This window comes from Lycium ferocissimum, chromosome 11 (genome assembly GCF_029784015.1).
Source record: "Lycium ferocissimum isolate CSIRO_LF1 chromosome 11, AGI_CSIRO_Lferr_CH_V1, whole genome shotgun sequence".
Classification (NCBI taxonomy): Eukaryota; Viridiplantae; Streptophyta; class Magnoliopsida; order Solanales; family Solanaceae; genus Lycium; species Lycium ferocissimum.
Genome location: NC_081352.1, coordinates 26,603,974 through 26,615,336, shown reverse-complemented (window position 1 = coordinate 26,615,336; position 11,363 = coordinate 26,603,974). Strand labels below are relative to the sequence as shown.

The window sequence follows — 11,363 nt, the reverse complement described above, 5'->3', positions numbered from 1 at the left end:
TGCCCACGAGAACAAGATCTCAACAATCAAAGGGACCAGTTCCTGCCACTGAAGTCATCTGAAGTCCTTAGGATAATTGAGTCTTGTTTCATGTTCTTAATTTGTATTCCTACACTGCTTGTCAAGAAGTATCATAGTAGGACAGATTTCAATCTTAGTAACTTTGTTCTCTTGGCTAGAGTTAGCTAAGTATCAATTGGGTCATTTGGCTAGAGGTAGTCAAGACTTGGAGCTTTGCAATAGAGTTATTGTAAAGGTGCTTACAATGGGTGTATTGTAAAGGTTAGGGATTAAGAGTTTAATTCCTAGGTTGCAATAGGTTGTAATTTCATGTTGCTCAGTTTAGTGAAGTTGAAAATCCTACTAAGTTAGGTCGTGGGTTTTAATCCCTTGAGCAAGGAGCTTTCCATGTAAATATCTTGCCTTATTTATTTTCCATTATTATCTTTACGAAATGAAAATTGAGGCTTCTCTCGGGGACAAGTCCCCTAAACCGCAAATTATTAATTCGAAAAGGCAAAATAACAAGTAAGCTCTCTCGAGCCAAGTTATGAACTAGCTTGAAATAGAACTCATAGGTTCTATCAATCGGGTATCGATTCAAGAACAACAACCACAATAAGAAAAGAGCGGGTTCTTTCTAAAAGATTAACACCTAGAAAAGATCTTTCTCATGGATAGTTCCTCAAACCTAGAGGAAGGACATTATATCACAAGACCACCAAGATAAAATAGAAAGCACTATGGATGGTGGAAGACAAGGATGCATATTTTTATAGAGATGAAGGATGGTGAGTCCATTCAAGATCCGGAAAGAATGAAGCCAAAAAAAAAAAAAAAAAAGAGGAAAACCTGGTTCTCAAGGTCAAGGAATTAATTTTAAAAGAACAAGAAATGAAAGTAAAGTCTTCACTTCTTCTTTTTTTTCAATGGATGACTCCGATATGGCATATCTCACTCAAAGTTTTTGAAAGATGGTTCGAAGAAATGGTGAGGTCCCAAAGAAAGAAAGTCTTAGCAGGAGCTTAAAAGGAAGACATTGTTGTTACAAATGTAAGAAGGATGGAGACTTCATTAAAGAGTGTCCTCTTCCTAAGCTTGACTATCACAAAAACAATATTGAAAAGGTGGCTATGAGGTGATTATTGTGTCCCTAATAAGAAATTCATCTGAAGGATCCGTAGGAAGTAATGATGTTGATAAAGCTGATGCAATGCCGTGGTTGGTCGGGGAGACTCTCTCGAAAGAAATCTCAAGATGTAGATTTAAAAGTGAGACACATCTATGATTGTTGTCGTCAATGAACCTTCAGAATATGAGTCAACCTTTACACTCATAGCCAGATTTGTTGCTGACAATGATGATGAGAATGTTGAGGTAAATTTTCTTGAAGTTCAGAAAAACTTGAAAAATTGCTCTCATAAAAAATTGACGTCGTTGGCAAATGTGTTAATTGATGCCTTTCACATCCTCATGAAAAAGAAGAATGCTTTAAATGAGGAAACTTGTGGATTAGAACGTGAAAAGGATGACTTGTTAGTCTCCGTTATAGATCTGAAGGAACAAGTTGTTGAAGTAACAAGAGAGACATCTCTGTTAAAGACTCAAATGAAAAAATAGGTGAATACTCCGAAGAAAGAAAAAGAGATTCATGAGTTAGATGAGAGTAAACAACTACAAGAGGATATAATGAAGGTTAAAGCCGATCCTGACAAGTCACTTTGTTGCACCTGGTCCACTGATGAAATTGTTTCTATGTACAAGAGCGATGGTGGCACGCAAGTAATTAACTTTCATAAGGCAAAAATCCCCTACAAATCACATAGAAAACATGTTACCACCTCTAAAAATTGGCGATGTACTTACTGCAGTCAAACATGTCTTTTTAAAGATGGATGCAAAGCCAAAATTCAAGTTGTTCAGATAAATGAGAAATGTCTTGAAAAGGAATTTAGAATAGAGGGACCTGTTCCTCAAAAGAGAAAAATTTTTCTACTTGTACAGACTAAAAGAAGCTTAATTCACAAGAAGCTTAATTCACTCGCTATCATTTTAGGGGACCCAAACTAATTTGGGTTCCTAAATCTAATGAATGACTTAGATTGTTGTTAAGATTTGAGAGAGGAGGCGAAAAAAATTGGTATATAGATAGGATTACCTCGAAGCATATGACTGGAAAAATGGATGATTTCCTCTCACTCAAGGCCTCTTAAGGTGGGAGAGTGTCTTCTGAAAATGACAAGAAAAGATATATTCTTGGTATTGGCAATTGGCGAGACACTCTCCCATGCAATTGAAAAGGTGTACTATGTGAATGGCTTGAAGTATAATCTATTGAGTCTGTCCCAAATCTGTGATAAAGGAAACTAAAAGAAAACTAAGAAATCTTGTCCTGTTCTTGCATTGTCACCAATTGCAAAAAAAAAAAAAAAAAAAAAAAAAAAACTGTGTGCAAAAAGTGAGTTGGACAAGCAAGCTTCTCCTTGTTGCACCAGCTTTTTGCGAAGGACCTGGTCTATGGGCTGTCAAATATAAAATTCAAAGATCACAAGGCATGTGATGCTTGCATAAGAGGGGAGCAGGTGCATGATCGGGTCCTTGCTTGAGAAGATCCCCTATGAATTGCTGGATGAAAAGAAACCCAAGCTGACTTACCTAAGGCAATAAGATGCAAATGTTTTATTCTCAAAAATGGTAAGGAGGCGTTGAGAAAGTTTGATGCCAAAAATGGTGAAGCTAAAGAGAGAGTAGCTGACGATACGTCAAGTACTCGTAGGGCTAAGCAAGAAGTAGAGATCATGGGTCTATAGATGCAAATGATAGATCAAATGTAGAGGCACCTGGTCTCTCAAATACTGATGTTCAAGTATCAAACTGGAAGCACAAAAGATCTCATCCTCTTATGAATAATGCTGATTAGATTACTGATATAAAAGAAGAGCTTTATCAATTTGAGAGGAACAAGATACTTGGTAGATAGGAAGAGCACATCTGGAATGTCAGACCTTCTGGGATCATGGTTGATTTGTTTTGGTACAAAGAAACAAATTCAGTGGCTCTTTCTATTGCTGAAACTGAGTATGTGGTTGCCACCTCTCGCAGCTCTCCATTTCTATGGATCAAACAACAACTTGAGGTTTTGGTGTGCTTACTGGGTGTGTGCTCTTATTGTATGTCAATACTATTGCACTTAACATGGCAAAAATTCAGTGCAACATAAAAGGATCAAGCACATTAATGTAAGGCACCATTTCCCGAGGGATAATGTTGAAAATGGGTTGATCTATTTGAAGTTCTGCAAGAAAGAGGACCAAGTAGCAGATATCTTCACTAAGGCACTGAGCAGGGAGCATTTTGGAAAGAAATCACTTGAAATTGTGCTTGATGAAGCTCATCTAGCTACTCCTTCTCAAGATTCCCAAAATGATTCGTTATGATTAAAGAAAAGGTACAGTGCTAAAAGTTTTTTTTTTCTTTTGAATCTAATTCACCTCTGTACTGTTACATGGATACATACATGGCATCTTTAGGATCACATAAGTGTTGGGGACATTGCATTTTTCAGAGTCTTTTCCTACTTCTTAAAAGAACATCAAGGAACCTGGTTCCTATGACTCAGGTGAGCAGTCTCTTTAGCACTCATATATTTTTTAACTTGTCATAAAGGCATAATGTAATTAAATTTCTCCAACCACTTTTAAAAATTGGAGCCCAAAATGATTCATATTCTCTGAGCAATCCAGGCGTGTAGGAAAAGTTCTTTTTGTCAACTTACCAGTTCCCTACATTCTCATTTAAATAAAAATTCATGTCTTCTTCTCTCTCGCTCGTTTCATCTTCTGTCTCTCCGTGTAGCATTCTCATTCCTGTGTAGTTTTTGTTCCAAAATTGACCATGTCTCAAGATGATTCCATCCTGTCCATCATACCAGAAATGAACCCTTCTCTCCCTTTTTTCGAAGCGCAATTCCATTAGACCTAAAACCGCTAGAATTACCCTAAGAAGCACTAATCTCGACTGACCAAAACTCATCCATCTCACCCCCAAAGTCCATGGTTTCTGGTCCCTCTAGGAGTCGCAAGATTCAAAACCCAAAGAAATTCATTTCATCCTCCATAACCCCTGCTCCAAATGAAAAGGGTAACTCAGAATAAAGTGGTCAAACTCTCACTATCTCAAATTTCCTTCTAACTACTGAGGAGCTTGAGGAAAAAGATGATGGAGTTGAAGTTTCAAGCCAAGCTGAGTCCACCAAGAATATGGTTATCGAGGATCAAAAAGGGGATGCTGAGAAATCAAGTTCTATGATCATGCATGAGACTACCAGGGTTGATGGTGATAAAAAATAAGAAAAGGTCATTGATAATGGAGATTCTGAGGAAGGACCTCTAAAATCAGGTAACTTCATTCCTCCAATAAGTGATAAAGTATGGGAGATTCTGATATTGTTGAAAATTTATCTAAAAAATGGTTGGACGTAGAAAATGAAAGGGAAAATTTTATTACTGATTCTGGTGATATTGTGAATACTGTAGAGGGTAGGATTCAAACGAAAAATGTTCACGATCAAGAAAAAAGGGTCACTAATAAGGGAACTAGTCCATTAACGGAAATTTTGGATATAGAAAACACTGTGAATATCCCGTCTATTGTAGTCGTACCGTTAGGCGATTCTTTTCTTGAGAAGGGACCCGGTCCCTCTAATCCATTTCGGGAAGATATTGTTGATTTAGATGATGATGTTGTTTTGAAAACCACATTCAAAAGATCCTCAAATCGCGGAAGGCAACATGGTAAAAGTGCAAGAAAGCACATCACTACTAAGCCACCCACCACTAGGCAAAGGAGCAAGGCTCAACGTGAGGCGGCTCAAAAGACTAGGAGAAACAAGAATGTTGGAAGGAGGAGAAGAAGGCTACTTAAGCATGGTGTGATTGATGAGGAAGAGACAGTGAATGTGCCTGATGAAGAAGTGGAAATATCTCAATTAAGGCGGAAAAACTCCAAAAATCAAAAGGAAGACAAAGGGAAGGAAGTTATGGAAGATGAGGCAGAAGTTAATGTTGAAAAGGAGAAATATGAGACTGGACCCTCTAGGAAACGAAAGAGAGATGCTGGAGAGGAACCTGGTTCCTTCAAGAACAGAAAAAGGGCTAAGGATTTGGAATGACAAAGGCAGAAAAATCTAAAATTGCAGAAAGTTCTACTTGGAAGAGTTTTTGACGATGATATTGCTGAAAAGAAAGGGATGAAGGAGCTGCTAGAGATAGTTGAATTTCAGAAATGGGAGCATATGTTTGTTTCCCCTGCTCCAGGTGTTTTTAAGGATGAAGTTAGTGAACTTTATGCCTCTTTGATGTATACCGATGACTCAACATTGGTCATGGCTGTAATGGGGCAGAGTTTGAAATTAATGAAGCAAAATTGGATAACATTCTTGGTGTTCCAACTGATGTTTTAAAATGGTAAATAGGGAAGCTTTATTAGCTTTCAAAGAGGTGATAGTCAAACAGGGAGTGTCTGTGACTGGGAAGAGGCTCTATAAGAAGCAGCTTCGGCCTGAGTACCAACTGTTGTTTGAGTTGGTTAACAAAACACTACTTGTAAGGGCGGAAAGACGCTGCATTGCCTCTGTCGGGGATCTAGTTCTCCTTGAAGCTTTAGCAAATTATCAATGTATCGATTTACGAGCCATAATGATTGAACACATGATCAAGGTGGTTAATGCCAGACAAGGAAAGCATGGTCTTCCATATAGCTTCTTTCTAACTAGAATCTTTGATCACTTCAAGGTTAAGACAGGAAAAGCCACTATAGGGACTAAAAAGCAGATGTTCATGATGGGAACCTTGGAAGGCTATGAATGTATGGAAAAGAAAGGAGGTATTGGCAGCAACTCAACCATCTCTAGTCTTATTGAGGCACAGGAGCATGCTCTTGCAGAAATTGAGAGGCTTTAAGCTAAGGTAGTTGTTTTAAAGACACAACTGGCTGCTAAGGCTCAAGAACCTAGTCCTATCACAGAACTGACAGCTGCTAATGCAAAGTTGAGAGCTAAGAACGAAGAACTGAGGAACAAGCTGGATGAGCTATATGATCAAATGATCCAGGATCAAAGAACAGCCCTCAAAGCCTTCTCTCGGTAAATCCTTTCCAACCCCAGCCCTGTCCCTATCTTGCTTTTCCCAAACCCTGTTTTATCCATCTTTTGTTATGATATTGGCCGTTTTGACTCTTTAAATTATTGTGTTTTGTGCTTTTGTGACTGCTCACTGCTGGGTATGTTTACTCAATTATTGTTTTATGGGCAACTACTCTATTTTGTGCACTGCTTTACTCTACTCTATATGCCCTGCTCTTGTCATGGTATGTTGCCCAGGTGGCTCTGAGTTAATGTCCTAGTCTTTTCCTTGCATGTGTTTCTGTATTTTTTTTTAATAATGCTAAAAGGGGGAAAAGTGTGTGTTGTAAGTGAGTTGAGCTTGTTAATGTTATTGTGTGCATGTATAAGTGTTAACGAAAGTGGAAAGGTAAGTACAAATGGAAGATGTAATCCTAAAAATGCAAATCCATTGGTACCCAATCCTGAGGATCATGATCTCAGGGGGAAGTCCTATGCAGGTTGAATGTTGACAAAGGGAACTTAGTTTTCCAAATACTGATAAAAGATGCAACAACATATTGCAAGGGTACCTGATCTTAGTATGGTACAATGCTGCTGAGGGACATGTTCTCTAGGGGAAGTTGTTCATAGTTGTGAAATGTTTCAACATGAAGATTGAAAGTCTAGCATGAAAATATTAAAAGTCTAGCATGAAAAAGCTACATTATCCATCCAATCTGAGCCTGAAGAAGAAACCTTGGTCCTCAGCGGGAATATCACTTACAAGTTTGTCATCATAAAAAGGGGGAAATTGATGAGTTATAGCATTTCATAATTTTGATGATTGAGAAACGATCCAAGGATCATGTCCTCCATCGGGTTCTATGAGAGCAGTGCACGGTACTTAACAGTTATAAAGCTGCTGCACTGTTCAAGCAGAACTACAGCAGCACAGCTGTATGTATGATAGAATTGAAAGTCCTTGAAACGTCATTATTCATGGTCACATGTTTCTCACATGCTCTCTATTTGGTCTCATATTTATACAACATGTTGGGCATTATTTGACCTAACACTTGCAAATCTAAAAAGGTATATTTCTCTCAAATGTGACGGCTACCTTTCTCAAGGTGCCCATAAGAATAAGATCTTAACAATCAGAGGGACTAGTTCCTGCCACTGAAGTCATCTGAAGTCCTTAGGATAGTTGAGTCTTGTTTCATATTCTTAATTTGTACGCCTACACTGCTTGTCAAGAAGTATCATAATAGCACATATTTCAATCTTTGTAACTTTGTTCTCTTGGCTAGAGTTAGCTAAGTATCAGTTGAGTCATTTGGCTAGAGGTAGTCAAGACTTGGAGCTTTGCAATAGAGTTATTGTAAAGGTGCTTACAATGGGTGTATTGTAAGGGTTAGGGTTAGGAGTTTAATTCCTAGGTTGCAATAGGTTGTAATCTGAAGTTGCTCAGTTTAGTGAAGTTGGAAATCCTACTAGGGTAGGTCGTGTTTTTTAATCCCTTGAGAAAGGAGTTTTTCACGCAAATATCTTGCCTTATTTACTTTACATTGTTATCTGTGAAAACAGTTCAGGGACCAGGTCCCCTAAATTGCTTTGAGTAAACTCTCAGGTTGTGAACTAGCTAACAGTGAACTCATAGGTTCTATAAAAGCCATGTCCTGAGGAACTTTTGGTTGTTAGAATTGTATCTAACAATGGAAATGTTGTCAGTATATCCCTTCCAGGCAATGTAGTGATTTATGGCATTACTTGACAATTAATCAAACAAAAAGAGGATTCACATAGGTTTAGGTATTTTTTTTTTTTTTTTAAATTTTTTATTTATGAGTTCATGGTAATGTAAGTCCATGCGGCCTAAATAATTGGTTTTGACTGGTAGAAGCCATTATGCGAAGAGATACGACACCACTTTCTTTAACTGAACTCTACAACAGTTGTCTAATATTACGGATTGTGACAAGTTTGGATTTTTCTTATCTTGGAATAAAGTTGAGGAGATAATTTCTTTCATCTTTCTATGAATTGATTGGATTGCGCCCAACTAGAGCTATCCCATTGATCTTTCTATATTTTATGGATTCGTGTGTTTCTATAACTCATGTTTTGAAGGTTGTTTCTTTTTGGACTTCACAGGTATGCCCTTTCTACTTGATTCATCGAACACTTAACTCTGTTGGTAAGCTTATTTATTGTCTAATTGTGTTTATATCATAGAAATTCTGAGATATGAAGCTCAGGAGGCAGATGGCCAGCCATAGTATTGGTTAACATGATAGACTAACAGTCAAGTGTATTCATTAAATTCATAGGATATAACAGATTTCGATCATATGTATGTAAATTGTTGTGTGATTATTTTAGCACCTCAGCCATTTATTTTTGAAGAGTAGGTTAAATTGCTGACTCAATTATTCCTAATTATCTTCTCTGCTTCTCGCTGGAGCAGAAAGAAGGTCAAATGGTATATTTATGGAATAAGAACTTTAGTTGCTCAGTAATTGAAAAAAAAAAGATCTCAAATCGCTGATGGAGTCAGTTTGGCACCTCTTAAATGGGCGTCCAAAATTGGACCTAACCCTTTGTCAGGCAATGGTCTAGCTGGAACCAGTTGCCACTAAGTTGCTTTGTGATAGTTGAATCACAAGTCGTATAATTGTTAAGGCAAACTGAAAAAGCTTATGCCATGCTCCAAATATTGTTTCTTTTCTTTGTTTGATTTCTTTGCTTTAAACAATTTTTGTACATGACAAAGTACTAGTTGATTTTAACTCATACAACCTTTAACTCGTAGGTATTTGGTTCCATTTTCCTTATTACTTGCCAGCAAATTGGTCTCTATCTTGTGAAAAAAGGTATGATAATAAAAGGCGAAGAGCTTTATTCATGCTATAGTTTTCATTATGCTTAAGAAACTTTGCACACTTCTCTTCTTAGAAACTCTCTGTTATTGGATTTTAAGTGTCAAGTATTTATCAAGGATGAAGTAGTAATAAAACAGATAAGGTGTACTGTCAAGCCAGAGGATTTAACATTCAAAAAAAGGCCAAATATACCCTTGTACTATCAGAAAAGGGTCATATATAACCTTCGTTATACTTTGGATCCAAATATACCCCTATCATTGTACTATTGGTTCAAATATAACCCTCCTTCGTTAAGTCTGTCCAAGGTGGCCATCTAATCCTACGTGGCACTGACATTTGATGAGGTGGATGCCACCTCAGCTCCCCTAACCCATTTTACCCCTCCCATATATTTATTCTTCCACCACTATTTTTTTCTGCCCCTCCTCCACCATTACCGCTATCATGACTACCCTAATTTATTTCATCTTTCAAGCAGACAAACTATTTCAGGATAATATATATGATTCTATTTTTTGTATCTTTCTTTGTATTGTTTCCCAATTATCCCATATTATAATTTACAGCAGCCATATCTGAAAACCCATTTCATAGAAATATCACAACTATAAATAGAGGCAATTGAGTCCCAAGATTTCAGCCTATGGTATAACTTGTAAATATTTCATACATAGCAAAGATACTTTGAATTATCTTTTGGGTTCTTTTCAACGGTAAAGATCCCAACTTTCTTGCAAATTTTTCTCCATCACGAGATAAATTTGGAGTCTCTGTTAATAATTTGGTTTCTGTTGTGGTGAAAAAAAATGGTCTGGAAGATGATCAAAGAGTATGATTCGAAGAGATTCTTTGAAAGAACACTTCAAGAGGTTTTCTGATAGTACAAGGGTATATTTGGCCCTTTTTCGTTTAAGATTTCCCGCCTTTCAGAAATTCGATTGGAAAGGCTTACACCTGGATAGTATTTTCGCGTTATGCAAATGTTGTAAAATATGATGCTTTTGTAGATACTCCAGCAAGAGGAAAAAGAATATAGCAAAAGTTGTACCTTCCTGTGGTTGTTCCATTTGTTATGATCAAAGCCAAGAGATCCAGTCTTAATCAGTTAATTGATAAGTTTGTATTTTAAGATAAATATGGGCACTTCATTTTAGCTATGTACTTTCTATTTTACCAAACTTCATATGTTTTGTAGTGTTTTCCTAATCATTCTTTGGAACTAATATAATTATTTAGTTAATTATTCTTTATACAGTGTATATAATCAAATGTTTTCCGAGTGATCCACAAACCAAATATACTCTTAAGCTTTTATTCATTTTGATCTTTTATGATGACAAAATAACAAGCACTTCCTTGTTTTATTTATGTAAATATACTGCAGTTACATGCACAAGATGAGCATCACTGACTAAAAATTAATGACATGAACTAGTTACTTGGAAATTAAAGTTCATATAGAAGAGCTTAAATTAGTATAAGCAAGTATAAGATGTGCTTAAGGAAAGGACAGTGTAAAATTTGGTATCATTTTAAGACCAGCTTATAAATTTAGACAGTTGGTATAGAAAACTTCCATGAGTTGTTGCTTTTTGTGGAAACTAATAGTATATAGATCATAGTAAATTCCTATCAATGTTAGTTAGACTACTTGGATTGATCATCTTCTCATAAGTCTCTTACTGCAACACTTTGAACAACTCCCATGCTTTCTTTGTGTTAGTTTGAATAATAGGAGATATAAAAAGGTATCATCCGTCTGTCTTGGTCTCCACTCCCCTTCCCAATTATGTATGGTGAATATTGACAAACTATGCAAGGACATCTTCTTAAGGCAGGACAAGGGAGGAACCATAGGCCAAAAAGGTGGTCATTGTACCTTTAGAATATAGAACCATCATCCAGCCATTCGGCTTCGTTATGATTCTTTTTCGGTTAAACAATCATGAAGCTCTTATACATTAGGTTGTCATATGCATATAGTAACTAACAGGTCTAACTGGATGTTATTACTAAACATTAATCTCTGCTTAGTCATTTAGATTTGGCAACAAAGTTAGCAGGGTATAAAAGTAAGGAGGAGTTTGTTTAGAAAATAGAAACTAAAGGTAAATCGATACTGTTGTTTCTTTTGTTTAGACTTTTTTTTAATTTTATTTGGATACAATTTTATGTCGCGCAGTGTACTTTGGGAACTATGAACACTATATTTTTATGTATTTTGCTATTATCTCTTGTCTGTAACAAGGTAGTCTTTATGCTAAAAATTGATGCTGCCGATTTTTTCCCCCAAATCTTTAGGAAAATAGGGATTTGGAAGCTAAAAGCAATAAGCGCGTGTCTGTGCGCTCTGCGGTTCTAATATTTTGGGAGTT

The 11,363-nt window shown here is 36.7% G+C and overlaps 1 long non-coding RNA gene across 2 annotated transcripts in view; it reads left to right on the top strand.

The window, feature by feature from the left end:
* LOC132037466 (uncharacterized) overlaps window positions 1–8,479 on the top strand; it is a 75,783-nt gene extending 67,304 nt beyond the window's left edge. For both annotated transcript variants that reach the window (XR_009409899.1, XR_009409898.1), the window contains one exon: window positions 8,258–8,479. This is a non-coding gene — a long non-coding RNA (uncharacterized LOC132037466). The remainder of the gene's footprint in view (window positions 1–8,257) is intronic.
* Window positions 8,480–11,363: the final 2,884 nt, after the last annotated feature.